The sequence below is a fragment of the Antechinus flavipes genome, chromosome 1 (assembly GCF_016432865.1).
Source record: "Antechinus flavipes isolate AdamAnt ecotype Samford, QLD, Australia chromosome 1, AdamAnt_v2, whole genome shotgun sequence".
NCBI classification, from domain to species: domain Eukaryota; kingdom Metazoa; phylum Chordata; class Mammalia; order Dasyuromorphia; family Dasyuridae; genus Antechinus; species Antechinus flavipes.
In genome coordinates this window covers 255,115,256-255,131,230 of record NC_067398.1, presented here as the reverse complement: position 1 = coordinate 255,131,230, position 15,975 = coordinate 255,115,256, and the positions used below count along the sequence as shown (strand labels likewise).

At 37.3% G+C, this 15,975-nt stretch overlaps 2 protein-coding genes across 4 annotated transcripts in view; one reads left to right on the top strand and one right to left on the bottom strand.

Moving 5' to 3' along the window:
- The window catches only part of C1H7orf50 (chromosome 1 C7orf50 homolog), a 360,775-nt gene that overhangs the window by 121,403 nt on the left and 223,397 nt on the right, over positions 1–15,975 (bottom strand). The gene's annotated exons all lie outside the window — the stretch shown is intronic.
- GPR146 (G protein-coupled receptor 146) overlaps positions 1–15,975 on the top strand; it is an 86,175-nt gene that overhangs the window by 1,234 nt on the left and 68,966 nt on the right. The gene's annotated exons all lie outside the window — the stretch shown is intronic.

Here is a 15,975-nt window from a genome sequence, read left to right as displayed (position 1 = left end):
TTAACTAACAGCATCCTTCTCCACTACCGCCTTCTTTTAGTGCTCACAGAGTTTAGATAAGAATTTTGGGTTGTTGGTTATTTTTTTCCCCCTCAGATGGACTAAATTAATTTTATTTCTTTATTTATGACAACGTAGGGTCAGGCCACTACATAACTCCACCCCCCAGCTACTAGTAATTGCAGCTTCTTTGGACTTTGAGGTCTCTTGTTGGCTCTTTCAATTGTGCAACATCAGATCCCACATGTTGAAGCTGAAAAAGGACTAACAGCGAATTTTCTAATGTGGTGCATATGCGAGATAGGTTTGTCTGAATGCAGATATAATTAGTAAAGCACGTCATGGCTAATCTACAACCAAAAAAAATTATAAATGAAAATAAGTTAAAAGTGTCTCCTACTAAAACTGTACTCATGGTAGAGTTATTTGAAAGTTATTTTTAAAAAGTAGCTTGTAAGCCTAAATATTGCACAGGACTTGGAATTGTCAAGTTAAAGGGAAAACCATCTTTAGAGAGAAATGTAGTGGGAAAACAAAACGGCACTAATAGTATTCAGCAGTCAGCTGTGGAATGGAATTATCAAGAGCTCTGTTCACATGTCATTGTTTTCCTTATAGTGCTTGCAGCAGAGGCACATGTAAAGGTCTGAATTTTAACACTAGCTCTGTGTGGCTTCCCATAAGGAATTGTGAGAAATGTCTTAGGAGGGAAGCTGCACTTTTAAATCATCCTAGCATTCCTGGACTAGGAAAACAATACAAACACCACATTACTATTTCCAGATATACCCTCCCCTTATACACATGCACACACCAATTTTGATGCATTTTCTACCCACAGATTCTCCACATGGAAACCTATGAATTATTGCAGAACCAGATGAGGCTAAGGAGTTCTGAATTATCTGGGTGGACCATAATTATGTGGGTTGATCTATCTGGATGGTATTTAGAGAAACTCTAGTTTTCAAAAGAGGTCATTAGGCATAGCTATGTATTTCAGGTTTTGCAGTTTTATAGATTAGAATAGAATAGAAAGGAATCTTGGAGGCTATATGGTCTAGTACCACCATGTTACAGATAAGGGAAGTGAGGTATTGGGAAATTAAGTGACTTTGCCCTTTCTACCCTTTGGTTCTACCCTTTGGTAGTATCTGAAGTAGCATTTGACTCCAGAATCAATACTCTTTCCACTGTACAAGGATGCTTAAGTATGATTTGATTTTTCTTTTCACAAATTCAGAGAAATTATGAAAGGCCATGTAGGGTCTAAAAACATTGCAGATTAGTATCTTAGATTAATACTTCCCCTTTCCTGTAGTGCTTCCAATCCCAACAGCTCCCCAGTGAATATTTTCTCCCTTTTGCTATGCTCTTTTGAGTTCAGGATCTTTAAAAAGATCCTGCCTTTTAAAAAGGCACCAACTATATCCAAACTATTTATTCTCAGTATTCTCTGAAAGCCATTGCTCATTCCCTGCTCATCCTTCCTCCCACCTCTAGTCATCATATTCATATTAGTCTCTGTAAAATAGAGTGAGTGAAGCAATAGTTCTTGAGCCACCATCCTTGTGACATGAGCAGATGACTGGTTCAACCCAGAGTGGGTGGTAATAGTGGGAGGACTGTAGGGAGGTAAGAAAAGACTCACTATGGTTAATATTTGACTGCCTCCTCCTCAGAGCCACTCCCTGAAGAGAGATGCCTGCATAGGTCACTTCCTAAGACTACTATTCCTTGTGCCTAGGTCAAGTCCCACTAAAGGTGACAGATGACCAAGGATCTTTTAGATGATGATGATGTTTAGCTTATGTTTCAGCTTCCGATGCTGAAAACATGAAAACTGAGCTCCGGAACTAGATGAACTGAGGGTCACTAATGTGTCAGAGGTGGTTGCCTGACAGAAGGTAACAGGTGATCTCTGACCAGCTGAGCAAATACACTGCCTTTGCTGATAACCTTTCATAAAAGACTGACCCTGTGGTTTCTCTTAAGAGCTTAGGGCAAAGGAAAATCCTTTAGCTATTCTTTTGTCTACTTTATCCTCATCTTCTTCAATCTCCTTATACTACATCTGTGCATACCCTTATCCCTTCTGCAGCATCTTTGGAGTCCTGCCTCTATGATTTAACTTCCAGAAATATTCAAGTATCTCTACCATTTGTAAGGAACTGTGTTAGGTCTTAGTGATAGGTAAATCAAAAATGAAATAGTCCCTGCCTTCAACGAGCTTTGTAGTCCCCCTTTGTAGTCTTTCCACACTATGGTACATAAGTCCTGGCCTTGATTTCACATTTGTGGTTGCCATTTGAGTAGACAGGAGCAAGACACAGGAGAGAAAATGCTGCATTTGGCACTCTGAGAGAAATTCTAACCTGCATCTCAAATAGATCCCGGACAAATAACATCAAAGGGAGTGAACTATAATTCTCTCACAATCCCTCTGGTTGGTTATGTCCCAGGTTACAAGCTCTCTGAACATGATCTGCAACTCTGGAAAAGATCTGTATTAATCAGTCTTTTAAACACACATCTACATACACACATGCACCCAAAAAATATTAACATCAACAAAGCAGAGCAAATGCTGGATAGAATTAAATTTAGATCACTCCTCAAAAGTTACTAAAGACAAGTACCCACAGAACAACCAATGGTATAGAGAAAGGAATAAATTAAGGAAGCTGAGTCAAAGAGTAGGGAGGGGACTTCAAGGTTTATTAAGGAAGAAACTACAATCTAGAGAGGTTAAGCAATTTGCCTAACATTGAGCAACTGGAAGTGACAAAACCAGGAAATGAATCCTAATGTCTTAAATCTATTGCTTTCCATATACCCAATATAGTTACTTTCTTATTTCATTGGCTAGCCCCTGAGGGATGCAATGACTAATTGTTCAGCATTTATTTTGTACAGATGGTGCTTAATATGCTAGTTGGTAGTTATCTGTGATTTCCTCAGGATGAGCGAGATGAGCTTCAGCAGAGGCAGTCTAGGGGAATCATGTGAGGACTTAGCCATTTTGGAACTTGTGACTTCATGGTATTTCCTCCTGATCAGTTTTAGGCCCAGCTTATCTTTTCATCATGCTTGCCCAAGAATTACATTTTTGTTGTTCAATGATTTCAGTCAGGTCCATCTCTGACTCTCCCTGAGTTTGGAGTGGTTTGCCATTTCCTTCTCCAACTCATTTCACAGGTGAGGAAACTGAGGCAAACAGGGTTAAGTGATTTGCCCAAGTCACACAGTTAGTAAGTGTCTGAGGTCAGATTAAAGTTCAGGGAGATGAGTCTTTCTGACTCCAAGTCCAATGCTCTATCCTCTGTGCTACCTAGCTACCCGCAGAAATATATATTGATGGGCTAATTTGACAGGCCACCATCCTGATACATTGAAGGCAACAAAAAGTAATGACAGAACATCATACTTGAATATCCTAGGCAAGTCACTTAATTTCTATGTGCCTTTGTTTCATCATTTGTAGAATTATTGGACATTAAATTTGAATGGCTTCTAAGAGCTCCTTCAGTTTTACCTCTATAATCTTAGGTCATTAAAGTAGTTAAAATACAAAACACTTGTTTAAAAGCAAAAAAACAAAACAAAACAAAAAAAAAAAAAACACTTTTCACAAGCTTCCCCCACCCTGAAAAGCAGATGATATAGAGACAGCCTGCTATTAATGAATTAATGTACAACCACCAGCACATTCCCAGACAGTAAGAAACTAGAGGAAATGGGATATTGGGAAAGTCTTTCTTAATGGAGGGAATAGGAAGTGAAAGACATTGGGAAGGTGCCAGAGCAAGGAAGAAATGTTGCAGTGGGGGAATTTAGGGGCCATTTTGAAAGCACTAAGGACACAAAGGGAGGAGAAAAGGTAAACAGAAGGAATACTCATTTGTCCATTGGCAATTTTTTCTAGTTCCTAACTTGAGCTTGGAGCCTTGTCCTACCCCCCACCCTCCACAAGCAGTATGCAGCCTTCTTCTGTATAGAATCTACTCACATCTTTGCTGTATTTTATCTGTCAGAAAGGCAGAAGTTTGACAGCCAAGTTTGGGTAATTCATCATGGGAAAGTCAATCTTCCAGATAATCTTCCATACTTACAGATTTCCTTCTATTGATATGCCCTGTATAGTGGTGTCAAACTCCATAAGGATCTCTGAGAATGGGTACATACTGACTTAGAAAACTACATAGTGACACCATCTATATGCTATTGTATTTTTATTTATTTTGTTAAATATTTCCCAATTACATTTTTTTTCCTGGTTCTGACAGCACTGGGAAGTGTTTAACATCCCTGTCCTACATAACAATGCTTTAGATCTCAGCACCAGGTTTAAAATATCAGACCCAAACTCCATCATACAGTCCTGTTCTATGAAAATAACTTCCCCCTAGAATGAGGTTCTGACTAGTATTTGTGGAAATGCTATATGATATTTTGCAGGTATATCTATAGTTATTTTGCTTGCTATTTTGGTTTTATATGTTCCTATCCTAAAAAAGTCAAAGATCTGTTGCTCAAAATCTGATTATTTTTTGATTTCCATTGCCACCTTCTTCTGTTGTGTAGCTTGAAAGTATGTACAAGAGGAGGAATTTGGAAGATCTGAGGTACAGGTCTAGATCTGCCAATATTACTCTTAATTTTCTGGCATTCTGCTACTCCACCTGAATCTGTGATGGGGGCAGTGATTTCAGCCTCACCTAGCTCCCAGGAGTGCTGTGAGAACCCAGTGCAAAAGTAGCTGTAAAAGGGCTATAAAAGCTTTTCATGTAAGAAAATGAAGTATCACTATTCTTCATTAATCTTTCAAAAGTTAGGGAGGAAAATTGAGTCAGATGGCTTAATATCTCTCTGGGCTGATGTTAGTGTGGAACCAGGATTAGGTAACTGATAGTTTTCTTTAGCATCTGGTGTATACCCTCCTGGTTCTGGACAAGGAAGGTCAAGAAAACTAAAGGCTAATATCAATTGTAGATCTAAAATGGAAAACTGATAGTTGCCAAGCAAAAATTACTCAGATACTTTTTGAAGCAATACAGACCATATCAGAGAAACTTTCAAAGTCACTGGAAAATTACCAGGACCAAAAAGTAATATCATCCTTCAGTTCTCTCACACCTCATACAATATCTGTAAGCTTTCCATATTGATTTTAAACCTGTCAAAGTTACTTGTTGCCCCCTCCTCTCCTTTTTTAAACAGAGCCTCAGAGCCATAAATCAGGGCCATCTGACATGTCTCTCTAAATAAGAGCAAATATTTTTTTTTTAGGTATCCAGGAGAAGTCTGAGTTCAGAAATGCATTCTTTTTGGCTGGAATAGGTTTGGGATTTTTTGCTGCTATTTTGTGTAAATGACTATGTATGGAAAGTTATGTAAAATAAACATGGAAAATCTTCCTCAGTTAACCAGAAAGCCTATGGAGGCCTGAATCATTTGTTTTCCTATCTGTTACTTCATTCCATAGGGCGAACGGGGTCTGTGTTGGTAATCTACGCAAAGTAAATAAAAACCAAACCAAATCAAACAACATTCTGACCCTCCTAATTTTGAAGTTGAGTAATATCATTCCTACCTCTACCTCACAATTCCTCCAATGAACCTGGGTTCTGGACTGATCTTCTATATTAGAGCTTAAGTACCCAATTTTTCAGTATCTTACAAGAACACATAAATAGCCCAAGGCAATGAAAAGAGCATTGGTTGGGAGACCAAAGACCTGGGTTCAAATATGACACTTAGTCCCTTTGTGACCATGGTAATGCCACTCACTACCCAGGGCCTCAGAGTCATTTATAAAATGAAAGGGCTGAATTTAATTGTCTCTGAAGTTCTTTCCAGTTCTTGATCCATGATTCCTGCTCATCCAATGGACCTGAATGGACTGCCTGATCTTTTATTCTTTCTAGTAGAAAACAGATTTTTCTGTGTAGAGGGTCACAGTCAGTGGGGGAACTCTGGGTGAGATATAAGACCCTTCAGCCCAGAGGGAACCTGCTGACAATGTCTGGTTCAGCTCCCCATCTCCCCTAAGGGCTCTCAGCCTTCCTGAGAAGTCAGGGGGTGGTGACAACCTGTGTGGAGATTGAAGCAGAGTGATACCAGGTGGCAAAGAGTGATACCAGATGGCAAACTACATACAATAGCAAGCTGTTTATGTTGTCCTATGTGCTCAGTGTTGTTTTTGTTACATTATAAAAAGAGGAAAGTCCTTGAAATAAACGGACTCCCTTTTCCTACCATACTCGGCCATCACTTCTCCATTAAGATGGTATATTTTAATCACCCTGGCGTGGGGGTTCTAGAAAGCAGGTATAACATTTCTGGATTCATTTTTCCAGGAGAACACTTGTCACAATATCAAGATTGGCATTTTAGATAGTATCTTTCTGAAATAATCTTGGCATATATGGAGCCCAGCTTAGGTCAATAGTTCTGTCCATGGTTGTTGAGGTCAGAGTGCCTTAGTCTCCCCACAAGTTGCTTTTATCAAGTTGGGTCCCCCTCTCTAGGCGTGTGCCTCCTGCTCTCAATGCTGAGCTCCATCTGAAATAAACAGGGGCTCTGTGTGTACAGAGAAGGAGACTAAATGGGAATGCAGAGAATGGAGCCCATTGTCTTTCAGAAGGATCCCAGGCAGAAAGATAAAGAGCTCCACTCAAAATGAAGTCTTAAGGGGGAAAAAAAAAAGTCTCCTGCCCTCTTTGCCTGAAATGCCCTTTTCCAACAAGAAAGTCTTGCCTTGCTCCTTCTGAGCCAGGAACTCTGGAAAAACATAGAAACCTACTTTGTGACACAGGCAGTCCCTGTTCCAGGTAGATACTATCGGGCAACCAACAATACTTATTGTGCCCTCAGAAAGAGATCATAGCACCAAACATTTTTAGAACTTCAGGGTAATCTTAATGACAGAATGATTTAATGGAAAGATTGGGAACTGAAAGGCCTAGGTCCCTATCACTGTTTAAAATTCTAGACATGTCAGTGCACCTGTCTTTGCCTGTTTTTTCTCATCTCTACGATGGGAGGGAGGGAGTGGGGAGGAGGAAGAATGAGACAAAATGTCTCAATCAAATAGACAAATTTTTAAAAAATAATAGAATTGATACTACTCATTTTAGGTTTCCAAAAATGCTCTTCGCCTTTAGCCTATTTCAGTCTCACAACAAAGCTGTGAGGTAGGAAGTACATGTATTAAGATTCCCATTTTACAGACAAACAGAAGCTCAGAAATTAAATTACTTTTTCATTAAGTGACTGCTTGAGGCAATGAAACTTGCAGTGTATAAAGTACTGGGCCTGAAATCAGGAAAATCTGAGTTCAAATGCAGCCTCAAGATACTAGCTGTGTGATCTTGGGCAAATTACAACTTAAACAGTTTGCCTCAGTTTTCTCAATTGTAAAATAGGGCTAATAACATAAAATTTCCTTGCAAGGCTGTTGTGAGAATCAAATGAGGTAATATTTATAAAGCGCTTAAGTACAGTGCCTGGTATGAAGTAAATGTTTAATAAATGCTTACTTCCTTCCTTTGACTTGACTCAAAATATCCCTAGGAAAAAAAGTAGGGGAAAGCATAATATCCCCATTTTGTGGATGAGGATATTGAAGAAGCATAGAAGTGAAGGATTTTACTGGTAGTTTTCCTTTTCTGTAGACTTTCCCCCCTTCCCCTGAAATGGAAACACTTGAGGGTGGTCCTTATTTTCAATTTTGACTCTATCCTAAGCACTGTGCTTTATACACAATAGAGAATTCATAAATATTTGCTGAATTAAATAGAAGTTGGGGAGCAAGTGTAGGGGAAATGTAGTGAATTCTATGATCTCTTCAGCTACTCAAATGTCTTTTCCCTCTGAATAGGTTGTCCCTAAAGTTTTAGTATAGTTTTATCCTTTAATAACTACACTAAGACAAAAACCCTTTAAGATAGTGCATATAGATGCTTTTGAAAATGGCTAGGTGATTGAGTCTAAATAGTTATTATGGTCCAATGGTTTCCAAAACTAAGCTTTCCAAGTAGAAGATGGGGTGTGAATAGACAAGCAAATCACATGACAAAGATCTGGGGAGAGTGATAAGGTAGACAAAAAAAAAAAAAAAAAAAAAAAAAAAGATTAATCTTATCTTAGTTTGCATCAAGAGAGATATAGCCTCCAGAAATAAGAAATGATAGTCTCTTCATACTCTTTCCTTGTGATGAGAGCACATTTGGAATGTTATATCCAGTTCTAGGTGCCACATTTAGGAAAGACATTGAGGCCTTCCCTGGCTTTCTTTTGATACTTACTAAAATCCTATCTTCTAGAAGAGGCTTTCCCTAATCCTTCTTGAATTCCAGTGTTTTTTCTCTCTTTTACTTCCTATTTATTTTGCACATAGCTTGCTTTGTATATACTTGTTTGCATACTTTCTCCCCCAATTAGACTATCTTTTGCCTCTTTTTGCATCCCTAGCATCTCCAGCACTCAGCACAGTAGTACATAGTAGGTTCTTAATAATATTGATTCTTAAGACAATCCCAGGAGATATGGGCTATTATTTTCTCCAATTTATGGATGAAGAAACTGATATTGGGAGACAATATAATGTCTGAGTCTGGATTTGAAGTCAGGCCTGCCTGATTCTAGGTATAATGCTTTAACCACTATATTTCTAATCAGGAATATCTGCTAAATCACATCATCCCTGAAAGTCCGTAGAAGGAGACCAGAGTCTATGTCTTCTGATTCTTTTGTATCTCTCTTGCTTTAGTCTTCTCTTACCCATCTCTAATGATTCAGGACTCTGGCATACAATGGCACTGAATATTGCAAAGAATAACTTTTTTTTAAGGTTCCCCTCTACTATAAGCAAACCTGATGATTGAGAATCTATGTTTTTGTTTATTTTAAAACAAAACAGATAATCTGGTTGATGGTTTGCTTGCTTTATGAAAAAATATTTTTTAATTTAAAAAAATTAGGAGTTGCTAGGGCATGACGTAAACAGAGCTTCTTAAACTGTGACCCTTTTTTGCCTGAGAGATTTTTACACAAGCCCAGATATGCAGGAATATAAAATATGCAAATCAAAAATTTATTGATAATAAATCATAATTTTGCCTACCCGTACATTAAATTACATGCCCCTATCTGGGGTTATGACAAAGCTTTAAGAAGCTTTGATGTAAAACAAAGTTCATTTTTAGAGAAATTTCTTTTCCACAGGAATACTATCCTAATGTTGGGACAATTGGACAGGATGCATACTGTCCAAGTACTCCAATATCTCAGTTAAGCACTGGCCAAGGACAGAATATGTCCTGCAACAACTTCTCTTCTAACCTCATATTGAGAAGAAAACCCAAGCAGAAAAAAAGTTAAGTGACGTGAATGAAAGGTACAGGCAACTCCAAGGAAAAGAATTCTAAAAAGATGTCCCCCTCTTCCTTCCTCTGATGGTCTTTGTCTCCAATCAGTAAGCCCCTCTATTTCTTCTCCATTTCACACCCCCCTCCCCAAATAGAGTTTCACAATAGGACTGGGTGAAATTACATCCTAATGATTACTAGCTAGATCATAACAACTTCATGTGGTTCATACCAGAAGCATATGGACTGAAAAAGAGATATTTTTGAAAGGTCAATCCAGAAGAATACTGAATTTGGAGTCAGAACCCCTGTGTTCAAATACTTAATACCACACTTGTCCTGTGGACAAGTGACTTAAGCTCTCTAGGTTTCTGTAAAGGAGGAGGAGTGAGTGGCATTAAGGTCACCATTAAAATAACAGTATCCTAATTTTATACCCTCTAATTACAAAAAAATCATGAAAGAATTAGTGGTGGATCTTGTGAAAGGCACAACCTTGCCATGGAAACAGTGGAAACTTTGGCCATCTCATGTGTTCTGGTAAAAGAATTCCACGTGGAGGCAGCATGACCGAGTAAGACACAAGTCAGCAAGTCAGCTGTTTGTTTGTTTTTTTTCCCCTGTATTTCATTTCCTCCTGGATGTCAAACTGGTTACTTTTTAAAAGGTTCTGCTGTTTGCATTTGATTTAATTACTCTTTCTGCTGTTTTTATATAATATATGAAAGTCTAAACTCCTCATTTCCTTAAAGACCCTTCACATTCCACACCATTTCTGGTAGCAGGTGTTGATAATGCTGTGTTGGGAAGGGGGTGGAGAGGAATGGAGGGAAGACTGGACACTGGTCTGGGTCATGGGGCCAGCTGCCATTGTTTGTGGGAAGTTAGGGCTCGATGAAGCTTCCTTCAGCTTGCCCAACCTGCAGATTTAGGAAATTGTTTGGACAACAATGTCAGAGAAGACTGAAAGAACTCTGCTATCTTTGTATGAGTTTCTCTCCTCCCTCTTATCTCTGCTGCCTTGCCTCTCCCTTCCACCCCCAACCCAAACTGTCTGTTGCTATGCTGGTTACCCCCTTAAGATGACAGAAAGTCTGAAAAAGGAGGAAAGAGATTAATAGCTTATCAAGAACCAAAGGAAGTGGTGACTAGAGGGAGAAAACACAAGACTCTGACGCTGTTTCTCAGAGGACAACGCAAAACTTTGTGCATGCTAGGTTCTTGCTACCTAAAAAATATAAAATGTGCTTTGAGTTGACAGGTTTATGGCTCCAAATAGTTTTGTAAGCAAAATCCAAACTCATGAGCTGGTCTGGACTCTTAAATCATTCAACAATAGCTACACAGAAACCCAACAACCACTGACCCAGAGACTGTAATGAGCTTCATCAGAAACTTTGAGAAAGAAAAAGTTTCTATTGGCTGAAGTTTCTGAACCAAAAATCTGACCGATTCTGGTCCCAATCCCAAATCTGAGTCACCATCTCCAATATGGATTTTGTTATGTTTTAATTTTATATACACAAAACACACACACACACACACACACACACACACACACACAGAGCATACAAGGTGAGTCTCAAGTATCAAGCCAAAGAATGAGTTCAGACAGAGAACAGATGTTAAGCAACTCTCCAGGACCACTGAAGTGGCATAGATACCTCGGTAAGGAAAGATCCAATTCCTTTGTACTAATCAAGAAAGCTCCAGACTCCAGCAGCTTATGCAAAACTAAAGCATTTGAGGCTGTCCAGTTAATAAATCCACAGTATCAGAATAGATTTCATAGAAACATTTTCCTAACTGGTGGGTACAGGTGAGTTTTAGCAAATAGCTTATAAAAACATAAACTTCCAAATCTTATATATACTCCATTACTGAAGATGAGAAGCCAGTCTCTATGTATTCTCTATGGTGTAGATTCCTACACCAACCAATGACCCTTTATCTAATGAAGGTTTTGAAGTAATAACATTTTAAAAAATAAAAACAGGATACTTAAACAGGCTTAGTAAAAATGTTGCCACTTATCTCCTCTCCTCTACCAAGCCCAGAACCACAAAAATTCTGTAGAATTCTGTTATTTATGTGACTTTTATGAAGATTTGGTCTACATATTAGGAGAACTGCTAAAGAGTATATAAAAGCTTGATTCTTATAAATCAAAGATTATCTCACATACCCTCTCCGCCATCCATGACCTTTATTTTACAGATGGAGAAAAGCAAAGAAGGTAAATAAATGAATGACATACCTAAAGACATACAGGTAGTTAGTGGCAGAGTTGAGCTCAGAACCCAGGGCTTCTGACTCTCAGCAATCATACTACAGTGCCTCCTTACACCCCATTTTGACAAAAAAAAAAAAAATTCTCTAGATAACTAAGGATATACATGTATACATATATGTACATATAAAGTATAAAAAGAACATTAATAACAATGAAGCTTTAAATTTAAATGGATTCTATCTCTCATCTTCTCTTATGGAAACTCACTGTAAAATGTAGGAGGCATAGATGTTACACTCTGATTATAACTCTTGTTAATTAGCTAAGATATATGACTTAACTTCTCTCTCACCTAGTTAGTAGAAACAATGCAAGGTATGTAATGATGATGACAACTAAAGGAATAGATCTGATGGCTTTTGTTTTCCTCTCAGGAGAAAAAAGGAAAGTAAGGAAAGTCCTCAAAAATTAGATCTGCTGAGTCTTAAATTTTTTTTTCATTTAATTACTCCAAGTTTCTATTTCCTTGGGGTGATCTACTTTGGCAGCCATATCCCCATTTCCTGAATCATAATATTTAACAATTCAGCACAAATTTGGACCTCATGCCCATACTGATCAGTAGGACTAATCACAGAATCAACTGCAACATTAGCCAGGAAAAAAGGATGCCAGGAGCGTCAATTTTCTTGGAGCAAACAATATTCTTCCTGCCCCACATCACAAGTCTATGTGCTGTTTTTCTATTGGTCAATCCTTAGAATGTCTTTCTGTCACTTCTCCAACATGTGGTTGATAAAGGAGAGATGGGACAGTAGCCAGACATGATCATTTCTTCTGCTAAAGAAAAGCATTTGGCATTCTGGGAACAAATATCCATGAAGCCAAATGCTGGAACTGGAGGCATCTAAACACAGTAATTGACCACAGAAATGAGATCAAAGGAAATCTTTCTTTCCTGAGGAGAAAGCAGAGCACATCAAAGTAAACTATAGTTTTCTGAAAACAATCTTCCTCTAAGTTCTAAACCTCAGGAAAAGGAAGTTCATGTGGAAAAAGCAGTATTGTCCTAAAATAAACTCATCCTCTGTTTCATTTACCTGCATCCCCACCTCCCCCAGTACTTGAAAAAACAAACAAACAAACAACTATCCTTCTTTCTTTGTAAAACATATTCTTGGTCTTTCCTTCTTAAATCAACCAATCATTCATGTATTCAATATATAATAACTTTGGATAAAATTCAACAAAGTTTTCTACTTCAACAGCATTATTCTAGGCACTGTGGGAGATGCAAAGAATGGTTGGTCCTTGACCTCAAGGAGGTCACAGTTTAATAAGAGATAAGCACAAGTATAAAAGTAACTATAACAGTTCCAAATTGCTTTCTAATATTAGAGAGGGAAGGCTACCTGGTTAGAAGATAGAGAGATGGTCTCCAAGCCGGGAAGACTCAAGTTCAAGGCCTGCTTCTGATATATATTGGTTATGGAACCTGGCTATGTAGGTCATTTAACTTCTCAATACTCTAGGTATGTATCTCAAAATTCTCTAGGAACAAACAGCAAGATAAGAAGGACTTTTAGCTCCTTATACAAATGAAATCACACATTCATTTCCTATCACTGTCTATAATATTATAGCCCCTTATAAACAAAGTGTTAATTTATTGAAGATTTACATATATACTTAGCACTATGTTCTTGCTACCATAGTTTTCTCATCATGGTTGAATTCTGAAGTAGCAATAAATATGGGCCATGTAGAGCACCTCTCAATCCAAATGGGGAACACCTTAGGTGATTTTGAAGCTTTCGAAGCAGATAAAGACTAGAAAGTAGATGGGTGTTATGCCCTTTGATCCTCTGATTCCTAGGTGTTCAGCACACTGCTCAAGGATGTTACCCAACTAATTCTATTAAATGTATCCAAAAACAGCAACTTTGATTTAAGTTTTAATGAAGAGTAAACACTTCCTATCACTAGACACAGAGCTAAGCCAATACTAATAAATTCCACTATCCACTTCACTCCTCATCTTGTTTCAAAACACATTCACCTCTGTTTAGACTTTGAATGCCTTTTAAAAACATACTGAAATGCGTTATTGGAGGCATTTGCATGAGAGTTCAATTTATGAATTCAGCACACTATTAATTATAGAAATTTCTCATATGTCCTATTCCTTCAGAGTTCTATCTATTTAAGGATGAGATTTAATTAGACTTTCATTATGTAGATTATTAAAACTGGAGATGGTAATTTGAGGTGGGGCAAATACATAGAATTTGGAATATCAGTACACAGAGCAATTAATATTTTTATGAAAAATAATAGTACAAAGGGAATATTTTTCATAATGAGGCTTTAATCAAAAGTATGAAGTGCTTTCAAGAATTAATTCAAGATTAATAATGCTGAATGTTCAGGTTTAAATTCTAACATTTAAAAAATGTTATATTAACTTTTTTCTTCTTCCAAAGCTAATTCAATATTTGAACAGTTAAGCTAACATTTGAGGGATTTTTAGTTGGTTACTTATTATTTTATGGAGAATATAGCTAATGAAATGTTTTTTTCATTTTCATTTAGTTTTGAGAAACTGGTTAAAAGCAAAAATTATTTTTAAAAATGTATACATTAATGCAATTCATAAAATTGCTAAGTCAACAAGTAAAAAATGTTGAGCCTCTATTTCCCAAAAAAGGCAAACTCATCCCATAAAAGATGGATATGAGAGAAGTATACCTATCTATCTCTTGCTTATCATTAATAATGAGGACAGAACAGGCTAAAAGAGGGAGTGAGGAGAATCAGTACCATATAATGCAAATTACAGATAACCTATTTTGCAATTTTTTGTCTGCAAATGGAACAGATCATAGTTTATAAGACTTTTAAGGCTGAAAAAGTCATTAGAGATCACCTAGCCCAATATCTTAATTGTTTAAAAAAGCAATAAAAAAGTGATATAAATACCAATTCCATTTCCTCCTACCCCCTTCCTAGTCAAACAAAAATAATTCCTATATTAGTCATGTCCCCCCAAAATGCCTGGTGACTGGTTATTCTAGTGCCATCAACAAAATTACTTTTCAAACATCCACATATATAAGTGATTTCTGTATGACTGCTTTAGGTTGATAGTGTATTGTTAGGTAATTAGTGTTATGTTAATAATGGGTGACAATGGCTAAAGTGAAATGGGTGTTACCTTTCCCAATAATATATATATTTGCATTTTAAGAGATAACTTTAAAATTAAAACTTTAACCCAAAAGAATAACCATGAGCTTTACTTAAGGTAACAGAACTTATAGAACAGATATTTGGGGGAATAAAAAAGGGGACTTCAGGTATTCCTCAAAGCATGCTACATGGTTGGATGTGTACTCTAACTAACTCTATTTCTGTGATGTCTTTTGTATTCTAGTATGTAACCTGAGTGGACTGATTGACATTCTTTGCATCTTTGTTACATCTGGTAGCAACCAGTAAATACTGGCTGGCAAGGACAGATTTCTGATGGAGTTTGCACTGCTTATATTTTGATTTCAGTGTCCCTATTTAGCAGACAGAGCATTGGTTCAGGTTGGTCAATCGGAAGCTCTTAATTTCCAGCTATCTGTATTCAGGTTCTTCTGTTAATACTCTTTTCTTTAAAATGTTTGCAGACTTAGCTGGTGTTAGCAACTGCCTATCCCCTCTTCAGCCCACAGGTCTGAAAATATGGCCCATGTGGTAAAACCTGAATTGAGTATTGTGTTCCTTATGTAAAATGGCTATTATCAAAAATAAAGTAAATCCTTCAGTAACAAAAGCTCTGAACAGGCTACAATTAATTTGTCAGGGCTGGCTTGAAAACAGCAGGCTTTATAAATGCTGCTTTGTTTTTTTGTTTTTTTTAAACCATGTTGCATAAATTAGTACCAAAGTCTGGATGTAATTAACACCTAAACAGACCACAAAACCATTTTGGTTATTATAGTGACAGCGAGTTATTATGTTTGCTAGTTGGTGCTGAATTTCAGGAAGAACCAAGGAAAATGGGTTACCTCCCCCGCTTCCCAAATATTTAAAATTCTAGTTTAAAAACCCCAAAGTTGAGATTATTAAGTACACACATACATTTCTATGTATACAGATAGACACACATATATGAAACAATCTATATTTGTGTGAACCAACTTACTATGCAGACACAGCTACTCTAAATGACAATATTGCAATACTTGGGAATGGGTTGGTCTTAAAGAAAATAATAGTTTGTGATGTTAAGAAAGACTGCGGAAGCATACTACAGAAACTAGAGGACATAAAAATCTACACAGAAGGGAAGAAAGGCAAATAAAAGGCATATTAGCCCTACAG